At 36.1% G+C, this 25,383-nt stretch overlaps 1 protein-coding gene across 2 annotated transcripts in view; it reads left to right on the top strand.

The window, feature by feature from the left end:
* Positions 1-25,383, top strand: part of ADGRB3 (adhesion G protein-coupled receptor B3) — a 723,536-nt gene that overhangs the window by 374,211 nt on the left and 323,942 nt on the right. The gene's annotated exons all lie outside the window — the stretch shown is intronic.

The raw sequence follows: 25,383 nt of genomic DNA, 5'->3' as shown, positions 1-25,383 counted from the left end.
TGCATCAGTGAGGGAGATCTTCTATACTTGGTCTACTGATGCAAATATTGATCTCCAGTAATATCCTCATAGACACACCCTGAAATAATGTTTTACCAGTTATATTCATATTCTTCATGTTATACAATTTGATGCTAGTGTATATAAAACATCCATTATACTGTTTTGTCTGATATTTCCAAAGCTTTTGGACAAGGACTCACACAGAGGATAATTTACAGTAGCAAATTGTGAAATGTGTGAGTTGTCACTCATTTATCTTACACCCTAAGTACAAATATTAATTACTCAACATTAAGCTCATTATACTGAGCATAAACACACACACACACACACACGCTCATGTGTGCACACATTTAAACACACATGTACACACAGCTTATGAATAATAAATAGAGACTAGGTAACTAAGAGAGGTTGCTTATTCTTTATGGTCATTTTCTTCAGGGTGTGTTGGATTAAGACTACTTAAAGAACCACAAGAGATCGTCATGTCTCTTAAAGAGATTTTCTTTTTTCCATAAAGCCTACATGCATTGCCACCTCACTTTTCTGGGGTATAGATAAGCTCCTGAAGAGAGACTGAGTTGAATAGCCAAAAATAAATATCATAAAGACCATGGAGTGTAATAAGAGAGTCTCAGAACCTTGCTGATAGTCTATTTTATTTCAACTTTAAATATAGTTTCTGCATTTCTGTTTTCTGGTTCCTGATTTAGACAGAATGAGTTGGAAGCAGAGATGGTTCTGTTAGAAATACATATATAGCAAATATAATAGTTGAAATGTTGAAACAATAAAAAGCTATACTGAAAGAATATAGCAGAGTATGGAGCCCCTATTGTAGAAACAACCAACTCATGCCTCACCTTTAAGAACATGAGTTCTAACTCTTAGGATCATAATTTATGTCTAAAATCATGGCCTCTATTCATCAAGATAAAAGTGCCTATAATCTGATTAAGATGGCAAGAAAATGAGTGACATATCTTAGAAAGATTTTCTTCAGAATTAGTTGAAATGAAAAGTTTTGAAGTTTCTTTTTTCTGAAAAATGTCCCTGCCTGCATCAGCTTGTAATAAATGAAATGCTATTATATGCTAAAAAGCTGTGAATGTTTTGGTATAAATGCGTGCATGTTCATTTTTGGAGGGAGCAGGTCCATAGCTTTGATCAGTTTCTCAAAAGACTTATGGTCTTAAAAAAGTTAACACAAAGCTTGAGAAAAATATTCTATGAACAAAGACATTAAACAAGCTAATGCATTTATAAAATAATTGGGCATAAATAGAATACTTATTTTTCATATTCACGTATGAATATGACATTCAAAATAGACATATGATAATTATAATAAATGAAAGTTAATGAGCACTTACAAAAGACTAAACACTAAGTAGCTTATATAATTACTGAATAAATGAATGAACATGAAAAATTGATATGGTATAGAGAGATTCCAATTTGCAATATGTCTCAGCTTATTGCAAAATTGTATTCTAAATGTTCTAAATAGGCTGTATAGGTAAGTGGTTTTTGTTTTAGTAAAAGACATGAATTAGTCAATGTATTTTTTTAAATATTATTGTTATCAATTAGTTCAAGGGGGACTATATCTTAATATTATTTAATATGAGTTAAAGTTGTTTTTCTTCAACAAAAATATTCTTTGAAGAGTTTTTTAAACTTATTTTCTGTTCTTTCTCTGTAAACATTTTATCTTCAATCCCTTGCAGCCCAGTGTTTCCCTCATCGCTTCCCTGAAACTCCTCTTGGAAAAGCTTTCTGGAAACTCCGGATTCCCAAATTAAATCTCCTCCCATATTTTAGCCTTCAGGTCCCCTGTGTTTTGCTAACCACTATCTTTCTTAAAACTCTTCATTCTTTTACCATTTTTATGTTTACTACAGTATAAACTAGAATCAAAGGATAACAATTAGACTTATGATTCAGAAATAATAAGAATTTTTAGAGGCAGTAACATAAAGCAAAGAAGGTGAGGCACTGAAAGGGGAAAAAAGTACATTATTTGAGGCCCAGCGTTTGCCATTCCAAAGGCAGACTAGAATGTATGAGATCTTCCATGCTCTCATGGTATTGCCATGTGGTATGGGCATAGATTTCCATTGTTCTAAAGATTTGTCCATTCCTTTAGCAAAGTGTTTGATAGTTTTTATTATGCTTTTAGCCACCAATTTTCCACAATAACTTCAGGTAGCATTTATATTTATTTGTTGGTAAGAATAGACTGTTCTTTAGAAGTTCATTGTTTTAGTTTTGGACTTAGAACTTGAATTGTATTCATCAAACTGAATTCAGGGAACATAGTGATGTGTTACATGTTGCTAGCTCACTGACTGTTCAATTAAAATCAAAAGAAAATTGTATCTTACTATAAGCAAAACCTTTCCTGTTATTCAAGTCATTAAGATAAATGACTAATCTTCTGGCTTACAAGGGGCTTGCAGCCTCATTGAGGACATAAAAGAATTACATTAATAAATAAAGTACACTTTGGTATGTGTCATATAAACCAAATGCACAGAGATTCCTTATAAGAGATGTTGTTCTGTGTTAAGGATCTAGAAAACTTCTCAAAGAAGGAAGCATTTAGTTTAGATTTTGAAGGATGACTAGATTGTTGACAGTTCAACGTGAGGAGAATGAGTGGCAAGGAGATGCTTACATTCCAGAACATTAGGGGGAAAAAATCGTTCCAGTCTATTAGCAGAAACAGTATAGAGTTGTCAAAGTTGAGGTTGCGCTTAGTGGATAAGTGGTTTATTTTGATAAAAACACATATGTACAGAAGTAAAGAAGTAAAGAAAAATTAAATAAAATTGGAGGAGCATGCTGAGACATGGTGTAGGATGGTTCTGAATTCTGAAGACAACAGGGAGGTACAAAAGCTTGACCTGATGAGAGCTGTGCTTGGTAAGAGATCATGTTAGAGCAGAAATAGAATTTTCTTTTTGAGAAGGCTTTAAACATGGAAACTGGAAGGCCTTTTACAATTCATGAGGGAGATAAGGAAGACTTGAGTTAGTAGTAGAAAGACTAGAAACCCAATCATGGTTATGAATTTGAGGTTTGAGGCAGAAATGATAATATTTCATAACTTAAGGTGTCAGAAAGAAAGGAGTAATTGTGATTATATTTATTCAACAAACATTTGAGAGTGTCTTTCACATATTAATGTTTAGATATAAGTGTAACCCTCAAGTGAAAAAATGAAACGTTGTCTGGGGCTTTAGTAAAGAAGTCAAATTTATCATATATATGTGACAATCAACTGAATAATTAAGTGATAATTGAAGCCATGAAAGATTTTTTTTCAACTATCAGGACAGTAATAAGAAAGAAAAGATGTAAGGTGATGCCCTTATTAAACACAAAAAATTGGGGGCGCCTGGGTGGCTCAGTCGTTAAGCGACTGCCCTCAGCTCGGATCAGGATCCCAGGGTCCTGGGATTGAGCCCCACATCGGGCTCCCCGCTCAACGGGAAGCCTGCTTCTCCCTCTCCCACTCCCCCTGCTTGTGTTCCCTCTCTAGCTGTGTCTCTCTATGTCAAATAAATAAATAAAATCTTAAAAAAAAATTTAAAAAAATTGTAAATACATGTGGTGATGGATGTTAACTAGATTTATTGTGGTGGTCATTTCACAGTATATAAATACATACCTGAAATTAGTACAATGTTTTGTGTCAATTAAATATCAATTAAAATTTCTATATATATGGCTATGAAGAGATCTCTAGGTATAGTAATAAACTAGATTAAGAAATATACTTTGATTGATACTAGATTAAGAAATATACTAAATTTAGATGTTATTCTAGATGAAGGTTTATATAAGTTTTAGAATAAAAATCCATGTTGAGGGGAAAAAAACCCATAAAGACATGGCAGGTGTCAGAGTAAGAAGTCAGAGCTAGTCGGCATAAAGAATCCCAAAACAGGGCAGAATAAGATCAGTGACATGTAATTACTAGGGGAGAAAGAATATTTCAAAATGAATACTGTAGCTAATATCAATTGCTAATAAAGAGCAGAGTTTCTAAGACTTAAGAAAAACTTTAGGTGATTGCTGATGATACAACTTAAAAGTTCTCCAGGAAAAGTGAAGACACGATGAACAGGATCTAAATTTCTGAACTCTTTAGCTGCTTTCTATGGATTACACCCTTAGCATTTTGATACAATTATCTCCAAGGATTTAGTTGCAAAGATGAATGTTGATACACCCACTAACTACTGTCTCACAACTGTTCCTTAGGAAGTATTCAAAGTTGACGATATCAGATAAAAAGGGAATATTATTTTTAGACTAATAATATCTCAAAATACAGAATGTTATAATTATAAGCTGTAAGGAATTTCAAAAGTTGTCCGTATGTATAAGCCCTAAGAGATATGATTCTGGAAAATATAGTTTCAGTTCTTCCCCAGTAATCCAATAAGGCTAGTGTCTTGGAAACATTAAAGTTAAGACATTTTTCTTTGCCAAGCTAAATATCACTGTCTATTCTTGGTTTAGAAATACAAAATACTGGGCTTTTCAGAATGAACATTCATACTTGATATTTTCTGAAATTGAATCCAAATTCAATCTGAAGAATGGCATAATACAATTCTGACATCTCTTTTCTCTCCACAATGCTGTCTCATCAACATCACATCTATGTTATTTCTTATACTTACTGGTAAATGTAATCATTTCTTTGGTAGAATATCTTGTTCTTCAATTGAGAAACCAACCTTCAATCTGATGATATAATTATAAAATAAAGTGGCTTCTCTTTTCTAGGCTTATTTTCCTTTCCGTCACTGCTTAGTTTTGTGGTTCATACATCTCCATCACTTGTTTAACTTTCTTTCCTTAAAAATCAAACACTTGTGGTCAGATGACACCAAGCCTGAGGAATACACAATTTACTGTCTTTTTTTTTTTATCTGTAGCACCTGACATTGGTTCAGTCTGCTAGACTTGAGTCTGAAAGTGTCAGATTCTACCTCCTCTTTCTGGCTCTCTACTGCTCTTTCTTGCTAGACGCGTGAAACAAGTGGTATGTCTTCATGTAGATCACAGAGGAAAACTAAAAATACCTGTTTTTTTTTAATTTTTTTTCTTTTCTCTTTTTTTAAATGGTACTCCCTTGAGAAAATAAATAGTTCAAACATAGTTTGAACCTATGATTTGGAATGGTATGCAGCACTATGAATTCTTTGATTACTTCTCATTTAATAGAAATTATTTCATAATATTTCATATGATCTTCTTATTCCAGAGCACTGGAAGGGGGAGGTTACTGACAAAGGCTATATCCAACCCCTCTAGTGGCAAGCAAGACATACTACTCAGGGGCTCTCTTCCACCCAGCTGAGAACTCTATTTTAGGTGCTACCTAGTGTCATTATAATAAATTGATAATGGTCTATAGATTTATTTGGCTTTAAGAGGCCTTACACATTTATTCAATAAATATGTGCCATGTTCTGTTCTACATTCTGAGAATTTCTCAGGGAACAAATCAGACAACATTCTTGCTCTCATGGAACTCATGTGTTATAGCAGAGACAGATGTCAAACAAGCATCATCTAACATGTCCAGTGGTTATAAGTGATATGAAAAGAAATAAAGCAATCCATCATGGTAAGGGGATAGAGAATGAAGATGAAAGAGTCATTTTAAGCTGGATAGCCATGGAAGACCTCTAATCAAAGTAGTAATGTTTCTTTTTTTTCTTTTTTTAAGATTTTATTTATTCATTTGAGAAAGAGAGAGAGCACAAGCCGGGGGACAGACGGAGGGATAGGGAGAAGCAGACTCTCCGCTGGGTAGGGAGCCCGAAGTGGGGCTCGATCCCAGACCCTGAGATCATAACCTGAGCTGAAGGCAGACGCTTAACCAGGTGCCCCATAAAGTATTTCAGTATAGACCTGAATGCCTTGAGAACATGAGGCACAGTGATATGTGGGGACAGAACATTTCAAGCAGAAAGAACAGTAAGTATAAGGGTCTTGAGGCATCCATGTGCCTGATATAGTAGAGGCTAAAGGAGGTGGTGGTGAAGTGGTTGAGGGTGGTTCTAGGGTAGATGGAGGGAGAAATGAAATCAGAAAGGGAGTGGGGAGCCAGCCTGTGGAAGGCACATGACTATAGGTCTGAATGAGATGCAAAACCATTGAAAGGTGTGGGCAGAAACATGACCTAATCTGATTTATGTCCTAAAAGAACCATTCTGAGTGTGGAGTGGAAACAAATAGGCCATAGTGGGGGTAGGACTGGCTCTAAAGACACTGGTTGGGTATTTATTGCATTGGTCCAGAGGAGAAAGCTCATTGGTTTAGACCAGATGCCAGTGGAAAGAGTGACAAGAGGTTAGATGCTGGAGACATTTTAAAGCTTGATCTTACAGAGTTTACTAATGGTTAGAAACAGGATGTGAAAGGAAGAGAGGGCTCAAGGAAATGTATCCAGTACATTTCCAAGAACTCAACTACAAAAATAAGACAGATTTATGTCTAAATCTGTATCCTAAAAAGAAAAGTCAAAAACTTACTTTGGCAAACGTTTAAATGTCTCTAAAGTTTAGGATCCAAAGCAAGCTTGTCTTAGTTTATCTAATTTTCTTTTCTTATTCTTTTTAAAATTCTTCTTAAGGTGTAATGGACATATAACATTGTATTAGTTTTAGGTATACAACATAATGATTTGATATTTGTATATATTGGGAAATGATAGCACAGCAAGTTTAGTTAAAATTCATCACCACACTTAGTTACAATTATTTTTCTTACAATGAGAACTTTTAAGATCTTCTCCGTTATGATGCACCTGGGTGGCTCAGTCAGTTGAGAGTCTGACTCTTAAATTCAGCTCAGGTCATGATCTCAGGGTCGTGGGATGAAGCCCTGCGTTGGGCTCTGTGCTGAATGTGGAGACTGCTTGAGATTATCTCTCTCTCTTTCCCTCTGTCTCTCCCATTCCTCTCCCACACTCACAATCTCTCTCTCTCATAAATAAATTAAATAAATAAATAAATAAATAAATAAATAGATAAATAAATATTTTTAAAGAAAGATCTACTCTCTTAGCAACTTTTATTTTTTTAAAGATTTATTTATTTATTTATTTATTTATTTGAGACATAGCAAGAGAGAGAGACAGAGCAAGAGGGAGGAACAGAGGGAGAGAGAGAAGCAGACTCCCCACTGAGCAGAGAGCCCAACGTGGAGCTTGATCCTAGCACCCTGGGATCATGACTTGAGCCGAAGGCAGGCGCTTAACTGACTGAACCACCCAGATGCCCCTCTTAGCCACTTTTAAACGTGTAATACAGTATTGTTAACTATAGTCACCATGCTCTTTATGTTTTATATATTCTTGTTTCTGAGTCCAGCAGACATCCTTGCTCCTACAATATAAGCAGTTTTATACTGTGAAGCCATCAGCCTTTTGTCATCATTCTACCATCTGAATCCCTGGAAAAAAGCTAGAATGAAATTGTTCTTTAAAATGAGTTTTTAAAGCTCTAACTCAGATTGAGCTGCCAGTTAACAAATGAAATAAATTCTACTTTCCCTATCATTTTAGTGTGTCTTCTATTTATAAAGTCATGGAAGCTCAAGAATAGAAAAATATTTAGGGGTCAACCAAGTCCAGCCATAAACTGTCAGTTCTGAACTATTTTGTATTGTTTTAATAAAAATGTGTCTTTAAAAAAAATACATTAAAGTATCTAAGTTGGAAATGTCTCTGCAAAGCACCTTTATCTCTCCAGCTTAAAATATGTTATTTGTAGTAGTACTAGTATCATGGTTACAACCTGGACTTTAAGCAGAAAATATACATCATATTACGGTATTTCAAATAATCAGTAGGCCTGTGTTCTTTTGGAAGGTAACTGGAGTGAAAATAGTTACATAATATTTTTAGGCTTATCTAATCTGTTTTATACAGCCTATTCAAGGACACAATTATTCATGTAGTCATTAAATAATGATTTTTGTCCCTAAAAAACTTAAACTAGAACACATTGTTAATAGCCATTATTTCTCATTTCAAGTAACCCAGATGCCCTAAACTTTTCCTCCATTATTCCTGTAGTATGCCAATTCCTAACTCTCATTCTACTTCCCTTCTATGAATTTCTCATTTCGTCTCCAGATCTTTAACAGCTTTTGCTTCTTATCCTAGCTTAAATCCAGTTAAGAAAGAGTAGAGTCTACATTTTGCTACTTTAGAAGGTCTTTTTTCCTACTTCCTTACATATACATTATTTGAGTGTATATTTTAATAAAAATTCTCTAGTGTCAAACGGGCTATTATTCTAAGGAACTCTTTTCAGAAGCACCACTGAGTACAATGTATAGGAAAATGTCTTTGTTTTTTCTTTTATTCCTTAGGCTTTCAAAAAAGAATTTGGTAAGGTATCCCTTATATTAATCATACAGCATTTCCCAAATTAACACTTTCACAAATTTTCATGATACTATTTACTCCTAACAAACTTGCTGCCACGGTGTTAAGGGCACCCACACAATTTGTCCTACATCACTGCTTCCCATTCAGAGTCAATGCATTTTTATCCCTTTGCATCTTAGTAATTGAAAGTTAAAGATTTGTTTCATTATCTTGTTCAGCCAGCCACGCTCTAACCTACTTCTGTTATATAAAGAACTTCACTGTGGTTTTGATATAACTCTGGGAAAATCTTACTCATGTAGTCTGTATTTTTAGGTCAAGGTAAAATGACTTCTGACCTTTATTTTCTTTTGTAGTAATATTTTTGAGATATATATATTTACTTTATTAGGAATTTCAAAATTGTTTTCTGGCCAATTACACATTTTTAAAGAATACCTGATTACCGTTAATGAAACTTTTATAACATTTCCTAGCCAATGAAAATTTTGTGAACTTGTTACTCATTCAGTCTCCGTTCCTTCAGTAACTGTCTAGTGGAGAATGTCTAGATAAAGACCAAATCTTTGGCTCTAAAGCCTCTTATTTCTTTTGGATTTTATATTTACTGGGAAAATGTTCGTGGTCTGAGGAAAACTAATGAGGTCCCACGAATTTCAGTTGGGAATGTACAACATAGAGTGCATAGTAATTCTCAGCAACACTGGGACATGAGTAGGAAAAGCAGAGGAAATCGTTGACTCCTCTCCTAGCTATGTATACCTGTGAGAAAGAGCTCACAGCCTAAAGGATGAAATGCATGTAACACAGATGGTAAAGATACATGCTTTAGTAGTACATCTTAAATATGGCTTGTGAAAGTTGTCCTGAATGGAGAAACAGAATTTCAAAACTTCAAAATTTCTGGTGAGAATATGGACAGAATTCACGGGTTTCTCACATGTTGACACATAAATCTAATATCATTTTGGGGTTGAGTTTTCTTTAATTATTCTCTGAAAGAACATGGATTTTTTTAAAGATTTTATTTATTATTTTTAGAGAGAGAGAGAATGCAGCAGGGAGAGGGAGACTGAGAGAGAGAATCCTAAGCAAAGTCGACAGTGAGTGTGGAGCCCAGTGGAGGGCTCAGTCTCACAATTCTGAGATCACGACCTGGGCCAAAATCAAGAGTGGGACACTTAACTGACTGAACCACCCAGGCACCCCAAAGAACATGAGTTTTTGCAAAGAAGTTGCTCATGGCTTCTGTGCCCTATGGAAGCCATGAAGAGGAGTTTTGCATAAAGGGATCAGTGCTTTGCCTCCATTCAAGGAGATCCAGTCTTCTGGAAGAGGACTCCAACTAGGGGAAGGCTTTTAGAAATGGAACTAGCATAAGGGCCGGGTGACTCCCTAGTTCCCTTGAGACATTGTATCTAAAGCATGTTGGAATGGTAGGTCTTCCCAGTGTGCCTGCATTCTTCTCTTAGAGGTTAATTCCTTCAGGATCTGGTAGACACTTAAAGGCCAGAATAGAAACATAAAATCTAAAGCCAACTGCGAACAAAATTTGACTATTATAATACCTCTGATCTCTATTGGTTTATATAAGGATTTGAAATTACTAAAATTACCTTTCTGCTTGCCTTCTTTCCAATGAATTAGAAGGAAGTTGCCATGAGTTTGTGTGAATACGGAAACAATTCATTTTAACTGTCTCTATGGCAATAGTAGTCTGCTCTGTAACAATAACCAGTGAAGAGAAAAGAGACACTGATTCTCTTTTTTTTTATTATGTTATGTTAATCACCATACATTACATCATTAGTTTTTGATGTAGTGTTCCATGATTCATTGTTGCGTATAACACCCAGTGCTCCATGCAGAACGTGCCCTCTTTAATACCCATCACCAGGCTAACCCACCCCCCCATCCCCACCTCCCCTCTAGAACCCTCAGTTTGTTTCTCAGAGTCCATAGTCTCTCATGGTTCATCTACCCTTCCGATTACCCCCCCTTCATTTTTCCCTTCCTGCTATCTTCTTCTTCTTCTTCTTTTTTTTAACATATAATGTATTATTTGTTTCAGAGGTACAGGTCTGTGATTCATCAGTCTTGCACAATTCACAGCGCTCACCATAGCACATACCCTCCCCAATGTCTATCACCCAGCCACGCCATCCCTCCCACCCCCCACCACTCCAGCAACCCTCAGTTTGTTTCCTGAGATTAAGAATTCCTCATATCAGTGAGATCATATGTACACGTCTTTCTCTGATTGACTTATATTGCTCAGCACTGATTCCCTTTTAACAGATTTTGATTTTTTTTTCTATTTTTATCGCTTCACCTTTTCAAAAGTCTTATTTTATTTGGTTATTCCAAGAATTCTATCCTAAATTACTGCTCTTCTCCATTGCTTCTTTTGCTAAATTCCAAATAAATAAGTTCTCATCTGAATTTGACAACTGAAAAATATGACTCAGATTAAAGACTGGTACTCTTTATGTCAATGCTAGCAGGGATGCCATTTAGTATCTAGGAAAACATGCTGACTCTGGAGCTAGATTTGGCTTCAAACCTTGACTATACCTCAACAAGCTGACCTTCTGCAAGTTATTTCATTTCTAAATCCCTCAGTGGGCTCCTTTCTAAGGTATAGATAATAATATCTTCCCTAAAGTGTTATTATAAAGATTAAAGATTATATATATTTAGCACCTGGCATGTACTAGGCCCTCAGTAATTGGTAGTGGACAAATACAGGGTCAAATATGGGCTCTGCTCCTGACTGGATGTGTGGTCATGCAACTCAGTCACCAGTAGCCACAGTCTGTTCCTCCAGGGAACTGCAGAAGTTCTTATCTAAATTTAATACCATGAGTTTCTGTTTGTTTTTGCTAACCTTAATAGTACACTTATTGTTTATTTCACAAAGCAGACCAGGATCCCAGACTCCTAGGCAGATAATATAATTAAATCTAGAAAACTATTTGTGCTTTGTCTATTTTAAAATGAGTTTGTTACCGATTGTCTTTTGTAGCATAATGACTCTATAGGCCCCAAACAATTCAATGGTATTTACACTTTGCTATCTTAAGGAGCTACTCTTGTCTTCCTTGTTTTTATTAGTCATTAGTCAGATCCTCATTCTCTGAATGATTAACACAGAGAATCTTTTCTGTTTTAATTTTATAATTTCCACTCCTTAACATGTAATACATCACCTGTAGTCTACGAAATTCTATCAATTATCACTATAGATGCATCAAATAATTCTGTAGCATAACTATACCCTCTGAATTCATAAGTGAATTAACCTCTTTTGTCTTTAAATAATGTCTTCTGAACAGTCAAAAATATTTTTCTGCTTTATATTACCTACTTATGTTTTTCATATGAAGAGTTTTAATTTCAGAAATATAATTACTTATGTGGCTAGTTTAATATGTTTAATTTGATCTTCTGTTTTGGTTTGTGACATATGAATATGAGAGAGCAGGTGTGAGTGAATATGGTTGTGTGTGTATGTTCTAAAATATTTATTAGTGTTAAGGGGCGCCTGGGTGGCTGGGTCGTTAAGCGTCTCCCTTCGGCTCAGGTCAGGATCCCAGGGTCCTGGGATTGAGCCCCACATTGGACTCCCTGTTCTGCGGGAAGCCTGCTTCTTCCTCTCGCACTCCTCCTGCTTGTATTCCCTCTTTCACTGTGTCTCTCTTTGTCAAATAAATAAATAAATAAAATCTTAAAAAAAAATTATTAGTGTTTGAACCTGAAATGCATTTGTTTCAGATACTATTAAAATTTATACTCTGGGTTTGGGGGGAAAGTAGTGTTTTTGTTTTTGTTTTGTGTTGTTTTTAAGTTACATCACAATGTGAAGATGTTTTTTAATAAAAGTTAAACTGAATTAATATCCAATAATAACAAGCTTTAAAGCATATATAACTTTATATACTGGACAATATTTTATTCAAGTCTTAGCTGATAACTACAAAATAGAATATTATAGTTGTAAGGACTAAATAGTTCATAAGGGAATGATTTATATTGGATAATAGGTTATATATCCATCTATATTCTGAAATCACAGCCTGATACATTGAAATAAGGCTCTAAAATGCAGGAGGAATATGAAGGGATATAATTGAGACTAAGATACTGAAACATTTTCTTTGTCACTACAAAATGTTTTAATAATTAACTTCAATACTCATTTGGGCTACTTTATTACTTTTTGGAATATGAACCTTCCTCTTTTCGAAGATTCTGTCTGGTTATTTAGGAGCATTCGTCCCTGTCTCCCTTTTTTTCTAGGTAGTCGCCTTTTACTTTCCCCAAACTCGTTACCCGATTATCTTTAACTTTCCCTAACTCTTTCCTTTATTTTTTAATTTTCCCTAAAGTATAATAATATTCTTAATAAAGAGGGTAACCTCTACCATCTTTAAAATTTATTCTAAAAATCCATAGTATTTCAAAAATATCATAGCATATTAGAAATATGGAATATTTACTTTTTAAATATTAATTGCTTAATAAAAAATAAATATAAGTAAATATAAGTATAATTTAGACAACATAAGTGAAAGAAAACTATACTTGATTGGTATGCCTTTTTGAACTACATGTAAGTTATAATGAAATAGAGTACTCAGTTTAGTCGCAGTGTGTGTGTGTTTATGTTTGTGCATGCATGTGTGTGGAGAGGAACAGTAAATTATTGTTTGCTTGGGGATGTTTTTGTTTTTTGTTTTTGTTTCTTGGGGTTTGAAGATCCAAAGACCAAAAACGTTTTCTGACCTTGACGAGAAAGAAGTGAGGTTCACAAGTATAGAGCTCATGTTACTTTTTTTCCAACAGTCATTCTTTAGTTAGTTATATTCTGACTATAAACTCATGAATCTTTACTATAACGCCATGAGAACCAAAGAGTGTTTTTGCAACATAAGGATCCAAAACTGGTCTGCAAAATGTGGTTGATTGTACTTGGTTCAGAGTATGGTTGTGGAACCAAGTGAGGTAACACAATATTGCTGGTATTTAACTGCTCAGGAGATGGTCTCTTGTTACTGCTATTTGTCCCTGCTTTTTCTTAAAAAAATTACATTTGGTAAGGCACACATGTCTAACTTCACTTCTCCCTATTTTGAAAAAGGCATAAGGTCCACGGTTTCTTTTCGGTAAGGTGAAGTGGCTGAATTTCTCTCTCTCTCTCTTTTTAGGTTTATTTATTTATATAAGAAAGAGAGAGAGAGCACACTCATGAGCATGCCTGAGTGGGGCAGGGGCAGAGGGAGAAGGGGAGAATCTCAAGAAGACTCCCCTCTGAGAAGAGAACCCCACAGGGGGTTCAGTCTCATGACCCTGAGATCATGACCTGAGCCAAAACCAAGGGTCGGATGCTCAACTGACTGAGCCACCCAGGTACCCCAGAAGTGGCTGAATTTCTATGAACAACTTGAAATCACCTCTCTGTTTTTATTTACATTGTCTTAGAGTCATGTGCTGAACCTTGCCCAGTTCCCTCCCCCCAGTTAAAATTAGTCTTTTGCTCTTCATTTCTTCTTTCATTATATTAAATTGATATTTATTTAGTGACTGCCAAGAACCAATTATCTTCTGGGCACAAAAAGGTGAGCTAAATATGCCTGGTCGTTGTCCTTATAGAGGTTACATTCTGATGGGGAAGATATTAAGTTTTTAAATATAAAACTTATTAGATGAACAAATGAATATATAATTTGTATTATTGTATAAGGGAAAATAGAAGGAAAAACAACTTTTAAAACCAGAATGCATATAGATAAATAAATAAATTCATAGACATATTTAAATTGTGGTAAATGATATGAAGCGAGACTAACCAAGGTTTCTCACTTAGATATGGGGGCAGTGGTTGCTCAGTGCTAGGAAGTTCTTCTTGGCATTCAAGCTAAGACCTGATGTTGAATAAGCATTAATCAAAGGAGGGGTTGATGTGAAATGAAAGAACATGTATGACTGGAGAACATTTATGAATGGGTAAAGTCATGAGCTAACGTCAAAGAGGAAGTCAAGGACCAGGTCATGGAGACCCTGGGGAGAATTTTGTATCTTATGCAAGTGTAACAGGAACTCACTGGGGAGTGACATGATTCAGCTCTGCTTCGAAAATCCTCTCACTGTAGTGTGGAAAGTGCATAGGAAAGGCACAAGATTGGAAGCAATTAATATAGTGAGTTTTTATTTAAAGATTTGATGGAATATTGTGTAGCAGTCAAAACGGAGATAAAAAAACGACTTTAAGGTGGGTTTTGGGAGAGAAATAGTAAGCACAGTGATGAGTGAGATCCTGGGGATGAGTATATGGTCATGTCAAGGATAGCTTCCTGTTTTCTGTCTTCGAAGAAGGAGGATATGGGGAAGACTGCATGCGGAAAACATATTTAGATGAAGGATGAGTAGAAATCAAGAGTTAAGCTTCAGATATGCTACATTTAAGATTTCTGAAGACATTTAATTAAACAGTTCAATAGACAGGTTTGGAGTTTATAAGAAACATTCTTTTTTTAAAATTTTTTATTGTTATGTTAATCACCATACATTACATCATTAGTTTTTGATGTAGTGTTCCATGATTCATTGTTTGTGTATAACACCCAGTGCTCCATTCAACACGTGCCCTCTTTAATACCCATCACCAGGCTAACCCATCCTCCCAGCCCCCTCCCCTCTAGAACCCTCAGTTTGTTTCTCAGAGTCCATAGTCTCTCATGGTTCATCTCCCTCTCCGATTCCCACCCCCTTCATTTTTACCTTCCTACTATCTTCTTTTTTTTTTAAACATATAATGTGTTATTTGTTTCAGAGGTACAAGTCTGTATAAGAAACATTCTTATGACCCATTCTACTCATACTTAAGATATTTGTCTGAAACAGATGTCTTACTAGATTGTAATCTCTTTCTATGTCGGGACTTTTTCTTTTTTAATCGTCCACCATATTTTACACAAGGTAGAGAATGGTTGAGATAAAGGATAAAAGGGAATTATATCTTGTGTCGTACTGTGTGTAGGGAAGGAACTAACTGCCTTCAGCTTAATCCTCATGAAAGACTATTGATTTTTACAGATGGTCGAACTGAAGAGCAATTAAATAACTTGCCAAAGATCACAAACTAGTTGGAAAACCAGATTTTTTTGCCTCCAGGGCCTAAAGTTATCACATTAAACCCCAGTTTCTTCTATTGAGTCTTTTAAGTCTTTGGTAGACTTCATTCATTAAATATATATATATATATATATATATATATATATATATATATATATATGGGGAGTTGTGTTAGACCTACTCTATGTTGGGATCCTATCCTACAGTGGTAAATAGGGAAAATACCTTTCCTTTAAGAGCTTAGAGTCTAGTATAGGAAACACATAATAAATATGTGTACATAAACTAGAAAATGTTTAACTGTGAATAGGGCCATAAAGAAAATAAACAGGGTGATATAATAGAGAGGAATGGTGGGGAGTGAATTTCTTTAGATAAGGCAGTTAAAATAGACCCAAGTTAGCAGAGACTCAAGGATAAGGATGGAAAACACTGTTCCACTTAGAAAGGAAAAGTCCTGTGGTGGAAGAGAAAAGACCTGTACAAGTTGATCTGGGTCAGTAAACAAGCTGCCATATATAACATGACCACAGAGCGAGACAGAAGCCAAGCCATGGAAAGCCTTGTAGGCCATTGTCTAAGATTTGGATTTTATTCTAAGAGCACTGGCAAGCCATTGAATTATTTCAAGTAAGGGAACAACATGATCTGATTTTTTTTTTTTAAGATAACTATAGTTTCTGAAAGAAGAAGCAATTCAGAGTAAAAGAGTAGACTCAAGAAAGCCATTTAGGCAGCTCTTGAATTAGCTCAGGTTAGAGATTCCGATGGTTTCTAGAGGGTAATGGAATGGAGAAAGAAGTACAGGGATTTAAGACATGTTCCAGAAATAATACTGAGAGGATGTTGATGGATGGGTCATAGGAGGCAAAGGAAAACCAGAAATAAAGATGACCCTTAGCTTTTTGGTGTGAGCGTTTGAATAGACAGTGGCACCTTCCATTAAGGTGGGTGACACTGGAGAAGAAAGTGCTTTAGTGGTGGGAAATCAACAGTTCTGCCCAATAAACATTTGTTGAATTAAAAAAAAAAAAACACAACATTGGTCACACAAGATCATTTTTATTACATGATTAAACACCATGTTTCCTTGCATTATCATTCATTTATGAGTTGTCTATGGTTACTTCCATATCACACCAGCAAAACTGGGTAATTGCCTGATAGCCCACAAAGCTGAAAATATTACTTTTGGGCCTTTTATAGAAAAAGTTTGCCAACCTCTGCAATAGAGCATGGCCTGAAACTAATCTTAACGTATGGTTTCAAACCAAACAATAATCTTCTCCATAATCTTTATAAAACTTTGACTCCTCTTAAAGCCACTTTCTTCTTATTAACATGCATCTCTCCATCCCTAAGTTAGTTCACTATTGCAGTCTTCTCTCTCTCCATTTATTTTTGGTGTCTTTCTATTTACTCCCTAAAAGTGGGCCTTTCCTAAACTACATTTCTTAGCTTTTTTTTTCCTTCAGCTCCTTAATATCAGCACAACTCACCATCTCACTTCTTATAGATTTTTGCACAAATGCCAGCTAACTAAAGAAGCTTTCCTTACTTAGTAAAGTTTCCCAACCCCACTCATTATTCTCCAATCATATCATCTACATTTCCATCTAGTTGTATTTGTTCCTTGTCTGTCTCCCCCACAGATACCACACCAGTCCCATGAGGGCAAAGACAACTTTTTTGTTCACTGGTGTATTTTCAGTGCCCATAACTGTGCCTGGCATGTAATAGGTTCTCAGTTAAGATTTGTTGAATAAATGAATCTGCCCATTCTATCCTCTCTTCAGGAGGACTTATCCATGCCCACATTATCAATTATTACTTCTAATTAGGAGGCATCTAACTTACATCTTCAAATTCTAAATTTCATCATGCTCCAGGTCTCTTAGGCTATGGTATCATGTTTAGCTTTTTCTCCTACTATTTTCCTACCTAAACTTTTCTGCCCTATTAGAAACATTACTATTTCTCTAGGGCATATTGAGTTTCTTTACTTCATGCCTTTCCTCCTGCCCAGAAGCTACTATTCTAATAGTTCTGGAACATTACAGGCCTTTTCTGGGCTCTAGGTTTGCACAGCCCCTCTTCAAAGAGACCTTCTTTAGCCAACCGACCATGTTCCATCTCATCCTTTACTTCTTTCATACTCTCACAATCTAGCCTCATCTGGATTGTTTGTTCCCTTATTAATTGTGTGTATTCCCCACTAGACTGTGAGCTCTTTCAAGGCCAAGACTTCATGTCTCCTTGCTCACTTGTTAAATCCTCAGTAGTAAGATAGTGCTTGGAACATTCTCAGGGCTCAATAAAGATTTGTTGTATGAACAAATTTCCAGAATGAACTTCTGAGTCTACACTGATCTCTTTTCCCTTGTCACCCCTTAACACTGGTCGTTGCTATTACTTTTCTGGGGATAGATGAGTCACTATCTTGGAAAGCCCTTGGATTGTTGGTTTCAGTTGCTAATTTGCTGCCTGCATTGGTGCCCAATTCCTAATAGGTCCTTGATTTAATTATTCTCTAGTAATATTCAAAACCCCTTACATATTGAAACAGCATATTATACACACACATTCATACATGTGTATGTAAAGAGAAAGAAGTCAGTAATGTTGCATGTACAGAAGAACTCTCTCTCTTTCTCTTCTCTCTTATTCAAAACTTGGTTAATTATCATCTGATGTGCCTTCCTCTGGTTGGGAGAAGAAGAAAAACTTATTTCCTAAAGCATTTTCTTCTTTTTTTAAAATACTTTATTTTTTTATTTTATTTGACAGAGAGAGAGAGAGAGAGAGCGCGCGCGCACATGCACCAGCAAGGGAAGGGGGAAAGGGGGAGGGAGAGAATCTGTGGCAGACTCCGCATTGCGGACAGCACCCAACGTGGGGCTCAATCTCATAACCATGACAGCATGACCTGAGCTGAAACCATGAGTGCAATGCTCAACCAACTGAGCCACCCAGGCGTCCCACTAAAGCATTTTCTATATCATTTGTTTTTACTATTCAGATATTCATGCAAAAATGACTTCCCATATCACATTTTTTTTTTGCATTTATGTTAGGAGTAAAATCATGAACTACTTGGGTAGAGAAGATGAACATTTATAAAAAGTGTCTGTCTCTAAAAGACCACAAAACATACTCTTTTTGAAAACTAAAAGTGGTGTCATCAGCTTAAATTTCCCCACAATATTCAGCGTAGCCTTGAAAGAAAAGGTAGGAAGAACATGCAATAGGTAACAGAATAAGTACAGAAACACGTGTATTTTCGGAATGTGTTTCTCTTTAAAGAAAAATTGTACTGTTTCAGAATAGCTTCTCCATCATATGTCTAGAACAGAGGTAGGCATACTTTTTTCTGCAAAGGGCCAAACAGTAAATATTTTAGGATTTGTGGACTATCCAGTCTTCAGTGCAGCTATTGAACTCTGCCATTGCTGCACGAAAACAACCCTAGACCCTATGTGAATGAATGGGTGTGGCTGTGTTCCAATAAGACTTCATTTATGGACACTGAAATTGGAATTTCATATAATTTTCACATGCCAAGAAATATTATTCTTCTTTTGATTTTTTTCAATCATTTAAAAATGTGACAAACCAGGGGTGCCTGGGTGGCTCAGTCATTAACGTCTGCCTTCGGCTCAGGTCATGATCCCAGGGTCCTGGGATCAAGCCCTGCATCAGGCTCCCTGCTCCGCGGGAGGCCTGCTTCTCCCTCTCCCACTCCCCCTGCTTGTGTTCCCTCTCTCGCTGTCTCTCTCTGTCAAATAAATAAAATCCTAAATAAATAAATAAATAAATAAATAAATAAATAAATAAATAAAATGTGACAAACCATTTTTAACTTGCAGACCGTACAAAAATAGCTGATAGGAAAGATTTGGCCTGTGGGATGGAGTTTGCCAGTTCCTGGTTGAGACAGTTCGGCTTCAATGAGAGTCAAGTACAGGCTGTGGACATACCTTGTGCATAGGCTTGATTACATGTTAGGGAAGTAGGAGAGACCTGAGAAGAAGCCGAGGGAGTCCTCCATGAAGAGCACTAAAGTCTGGCAAAAATACCGTGAACAGCTAGAAGACTGTGCCCTGCTGTGCAGAGACTCCCAGGCTTGGATAAAGAAACAGCCAATAGATAAAAACAGAATTTTAAGCTAATGATTCACAAGTAATTTACAAGTTTGTTTGTTTTTTTTATTTTGATGCTGGAAAGGAATATGTAGAATGGTTAATTATCTAAAGTTTCAATATACATAATATGTCATTAAAAACTAACAAGTTGAAAAAAATATCCTCGATATACCACATAGTTACTTTTTTGACTGCCTAGTTTGTCCACTTTTAAAAAATCAGAGGATCTTAGGTGTGCCTGGATGGCTCAAGTCGGTTAAGCAGCTGACTCATGATTTCTGTTCAGGTCATGATCTCAGGGTCATGGGATCCAGCCCCCTGTGTCAGGCTCCTTGCTCTATGGGGAGTCTGCTTCAGGATTCTCTCTATCCCTCTGCCCACCCCCCCACCCTGCACGTGTGTGCTTTCTCTCTCCAAAAAATAAATAAGTCTTTAAATTAAAATTTTAAAAAATTAAAATCAGAGGATCCTACTTTTTCTGTGAAAAAGAAACACCTGTAAATTGCTAATGGGAAGAATATTTCTCATCTAAATCTCTGTGTCCTGGTCCTGGGATGTGGAGTCACTTCCCTCTGCAGGGATGATGGTGGGATGCAACTGTGGGGCGCTCTCAGAGCGCTGTGGTCCTTGTGGACACCCCTGCTGAGTGGCTGTGTTTCCTAGGAAGTGATCGTTGCACACTATTTTCTAGCAAGCCTATTCTTTCTCTTTGGTCCTCAGTGTTCCAATCTTAGCCTTTCGGGAAAAGAGACAGAGTAAATGGAGGAAATAGGGTGATGAGAGAAGAACCAAAATCTGTCTGTCTGACTGAATGTTTCCTATAAACCACTCATTGCTGCAGAATCCTAAGATATGATTTTTTTATGGAGATGTTAGAACATAAAGATTATGCTAGACAAATTAAAATATACGTATATATCCCCTTTTGAAAATCACCATTCTTCAGTGGTATCTAGTTTTGATCTCCTGTTGGACAAGTGAGAATAGTTTTATTCCCTCTCACTGAATCATTACGCCTGTCTTTTATATGTAGTGCAAAAATATTATAGTAAGACAAAGTAAATTTGCTATTAATTTGTTGGGGTAAAATCAAACCGCTCCACACAGTGCAAAATCATAATACTTCTGAGTAGGCAAACTGAGACATGAGTCACAATGTTACCACTTTAACAGAGTCTACTTCCTCATTTGTAAAATGAATGTAGGGATAATAACAATGAAGATACAGATAATAATGATGCCTCCTAGTGTTGTTTTAAATATTAAATAAGGGTTGTTCTAAATATTAAATAAGGTATCACATGTAAAGGATCCGCCTAAGTGCTGTGCTAAGAATAGTGCCTAGCACAGAGGAGACATTTGATACGTACTTGTTGAATTAATTAAGGAATGGCTAACAAATGCTGAGGTCATGTCAAGTGTTCAGTAAGTGTCAGCTGTCCTTTCCTTCCCTCCCAAATGCCCTCAGTATTTTATAAGGCACTCAGCATTACTGTACAAATATAAAAACCATGACTTTTTAAGCTGCTAAATGCCAAGGAATCACACTACATGCAGGCTTTGCTCGGCCCCTCTGTACTTGCAATGGTAGACAAGCAAAACTAACAGTTGCTTTCTAACACACTGATGCAATGCAGAGTTCCATCCCTGCCATATTTTTCTCGTAGGATTTCAAAACTGTGGGGGTGACCATCTAGTAATATTGAGTGATGTTTTCCACAAGCAAATCCATTTTGATAACTAGCCAACTTTCTAATATTGATGAGTTAAGACCCAATTTGTAAGTTGTTCCCTCTGAATCAACATGAAAAATGAGGCAAACTTTAAATATTTTGAAAACATCAATATCCCTCTTATGGCATCTCTTAAACTTCTATTTCTGTATCCACCTCTACTTTTGTTTTTGATTCCAAGGTGCCCTTGCTTGGGAGTTTACTTTACTCATTTATAGACTGTGAGTTGCTGCTCTAAGCACTTAGGTCGCTGCATAAAAGTAGTGCTTTTGAAGTTCTCTTTGCAAACTGTGGCCTTGGCTGCAATGGTAATACTGAATTTGTCATTGAGGATACAGTCATTTTCCTTTTCAATGGAGATTTTTAGCCTGGCTGACTTCGTGTGACCAAATAACCAGAGAAGCCAACCTCTTCCCTCTGGCAGATTCTATTGGAAAAAGGAAAGAGAGAGAGATGGAGACAGAGACACACAGAGAGACAGAGAGAGAGAGGGAAGGAAGGAGGAGAGAGAGAGAGAGAGGGAGAGAGAGAGAGAAGAAAAGAAAAAGAAGGAGGAGAAGGGGTAGGGGGAGGAGAAGAAGGAAGAAGGTAGGAAAGAGAATGAATAAAAAGGAACCCTCAGCTCCCTGGGCGGCACATTTAAGTACTAAAGGATAAGCTCTATTTTAAGTGCAATTCCTGCCTTTGGTTATGTATATATATTCGATATAAAGTTTTAAATACATAACCTCAATTAGCCAAAACAGCAGAGGTAAACTAGGACTGCCCCCCCCAAAAAAAACAAGACAGGGGCGCCTGGGTGGCTCAGGCGTTAAGCGTCTGCCTTCAGCTCAGGTCGTGATCGCAGGGTCCTGGGGTCAAGCCCCACATCAGGCTCCCTGCTCTGCGGGAAGCCTGCTTCTCCCTCTCCCACTCCCCCTGCTTGTGTTCCCTCTCTCGCTGTGTCTCTCTCTGTCAAATAAATAAATAAAATCTTTAAAAAACAAAAACAAGGGGTGCCTGGGTGGCTCAGTTGGTTAAGCGTCTGCCTTCGACTCAGGTCATGATCCCAGTGTCCTGGGATCCAGCCCCGCATTGGGCTCCCTGTTCAGCAGGAAGCCTGCTTCTCCCTCTCCCACTCCCCCTGCTTGTGTTCCCTCTCTCGCTGTGTCTCTCTCTCTGTCAGATAAATAAATAAAATCTTAAAAAAAAAAAAAAACAGGACATTATAGTTACCCTAAAATATCAAGATTTGAATCCCAGGCCCAGATCCAGAGTCCACACTTGAGCCATTCTGGTAAATTGTGATTTTCCTCTATTGGCCTTCATTTGCCCATTGTGCTCATTCCTCCAGCATTCATACACACACCTTGGCTCTCTCGTCTTTTCCTTCTACATGCCTTCCATTCTTGTCCATGAAGCAACTGATGCATCAAATTAACTAACTCCAACTTTTGTACATGACAGAGCTGCCATTCTCCAGGACCTCAATTAGGGCTAAGTGCTAAAACCTCATGATTTTCCTCAGGAACAAGGGTAGAAGCTCCACCTTTGCTGCTTTGGTGAACCAAAAGCAAAACAAAAACAAACAAACAAAACCCAGCCCATATGCTTTTAGACCCAACTGCAGGAATTCCTTATCCTTTCTGATGAGAAGGAATTTTATGCTGCATATCCAAATTCAAAATGAAAGTTTTAAAATTGCAAAATGAAAGTGCAGCTGGTTTTGCTCCAAGGTTTATTGGTGATGAGTCACCTATTTTTATTGCATAAGAAATCAATCTAGTGTTGTAATGAAAACACGATACAGTGAATTTAGGATAATTCTTGGAGCATTCAAGATGTGCCTGTTTGTTCAGGGACACTGTGTTCTTTGAGGTTTCTTCTAAGCACTTTAATCTTCTGTAAGAAAGGCATTTTCTCAGTTTTTGAGGAAAGATGCTCTATTATCTAACCACCCACAATGCAGCAATTACTGCAGAAGCAGAGGGTGGAGATTGTGCACTTATGCTTTGCATTTGTGTTCCTTTGTCAGCACTGGACACATATTTGTATAAACTTGGCATACTTTAAAGCATTCATTTTTAATCTTACCTCTTTGGTATTCACTTAACATCCGAGCCTCCCAGTTCCCTAAAGACTGCATTTAAGTTTTCCCTAAGGGTTTTGGACAGTTAAACCTGCTGAAGGAGGGAAGGGATTGAGGATTGAATTGGTCCAAGTGTCTGGTACAGGGACTGAAAGAAGGAGGAAATAAAAGACATCTTTAAATTATATTTGCTATATGGAAATAGGTTTTCTTGTTAATCATATCAGGGTCATGAAGAACCACAGTGTCATCCAAGACATCATCCTAGATAGCTTTAAGGTAAAGATGTACAATTTTAAATACTTCATATTTTAAAGGCCATGTATACTGATAATTTGAGGACTAGCATTGGACTCTCATCAGTCTATGAAGTCATATCCTTCTTGATAATGCATTTATTGAAAATATCATCTTACTTTAAGAACTACATTTCTACTAAAATCAATGAATAATTGTTTTTATGTCCTCCTTATGCTAAAGACTGCAATTCAAAGGACATTTTGCACAAATTAAATAGTGGTCCTAATTAATTTTTATATTTCTTTAATCTAGACGATGTTCAAAAGTACAATCTAATCTATATAGTCATCACTTAATAGATAATGTGCCTTTAATTGAAGAATGAATGCATTTCATCATGTGAGATACAAGCATGTATAATTATATCATTTTTGTATTTAAGAGTATGGCATTAGACTAGAGTTTATTCAGGATAAAGTGATAGAGTTGGTACAGAATGTGCTTCCTTCATTTGTTATTTTTTCTTTTTGTTCATCTGATTTTTGTTTTCTATGCAAGGTGTATGGAAACAGATGAATTATTAGACTTCAGAGTCCAACAGCTTGTTTCTGGTTTATTTTCCTTTGTAACAGAAACCAGTTGTGAGACAGAAAAACCTTCATTTCTTTTCATCAGTTTTTAGAGCAAAGAGGTGAAATAAATTTCCTCTAAATATCAAGAAAACCAAAGTTAGAATCAAGGGATTTGGAATCAGATGAACTTAGTTTTGCAGGTTGAATAAAGCTTAGGTGAACTGGGTTATTTATGGACAACAAAGACTATATTGTTTGGAAAATTAAAGAAACTAAAATAATTACAGCTGTTATCCAAAAACAGCATTTAACATCCATAATGAATTTATGTGTTACTCAGCACCCTCTTTCCTTCAACATTTAGTAACAAAATCCTTTTTTAAGCTTATTATGTCAAATTACAGGCCAAATGAAATTCCATCCTATGCTGATAATGGATGTCTATAATAGCCTGAAAGAGCTTTAGTAAAGTACAATAATACATAACCATTTCAATTTGGAACAAAGCCAGTGATGTAATATATTTATACAACTAATATTGTTAAATTCTTAATTTTCATTCTCTCGATTTAAATTAGAAGTTTCTTCAGAGTGAAATCCACTTATGAGGGAGCTGAATGGTTTCTTACTTTAGCTTACTTTTGTAATAGCTTCTATAGTTTTCTTCATTATCATTCTATTTAAATCCTCCATGAGATACATAAAGCTTTAATGTAGAACAAGTATGGACCTATGTAAAAGTCACACAAATTACATTTCTTAATTGGAAATGTATATAATCAATAAGAACTTAAATATTTATCATTATAGTTTTATGACGTATGTGTGTGTGTGTAATTGTTACATATAATAAAAAATATATTCGGGAATTACAAACCATATCATTCATGAATTTTTTCAATGTATATTAAAGTACTTCTTGCAAGTAAAGACATGATTCTCCAAAGTATACACTTATTACTTTCAATTGTAGGGGGATGTTTTAAAAGTTTTGGGTTATTGATCTACTTGATAAATCTTTCTGCATATTGTATCGGCTCTGTGGTTACGGCATTACTGGTGC

Source organism: Eumetopias jubatus, unplaced genomic scaffold, assembly GCF_037043125.1.
Source record: "Eumetopias jubatus isolate StellerSeaLion01/CBP00866 unplaced genomic scaffold, mEumJub1_p1.0 scaffold_6, whole genome shotgun sequence".
In the NCBI taxonomy this organism is placed as follows: Eukaryota; Metazoa; Chordata; class Mammalia; order Carnivora; family Otariidae; genus Eumetopias; species Eumetopias jubatus.
The sequence above is the reverse complement of the archived record's forward strand: the minus strand, read 5'-3'. Positions and strand labels throughout refer to the sequence as shown.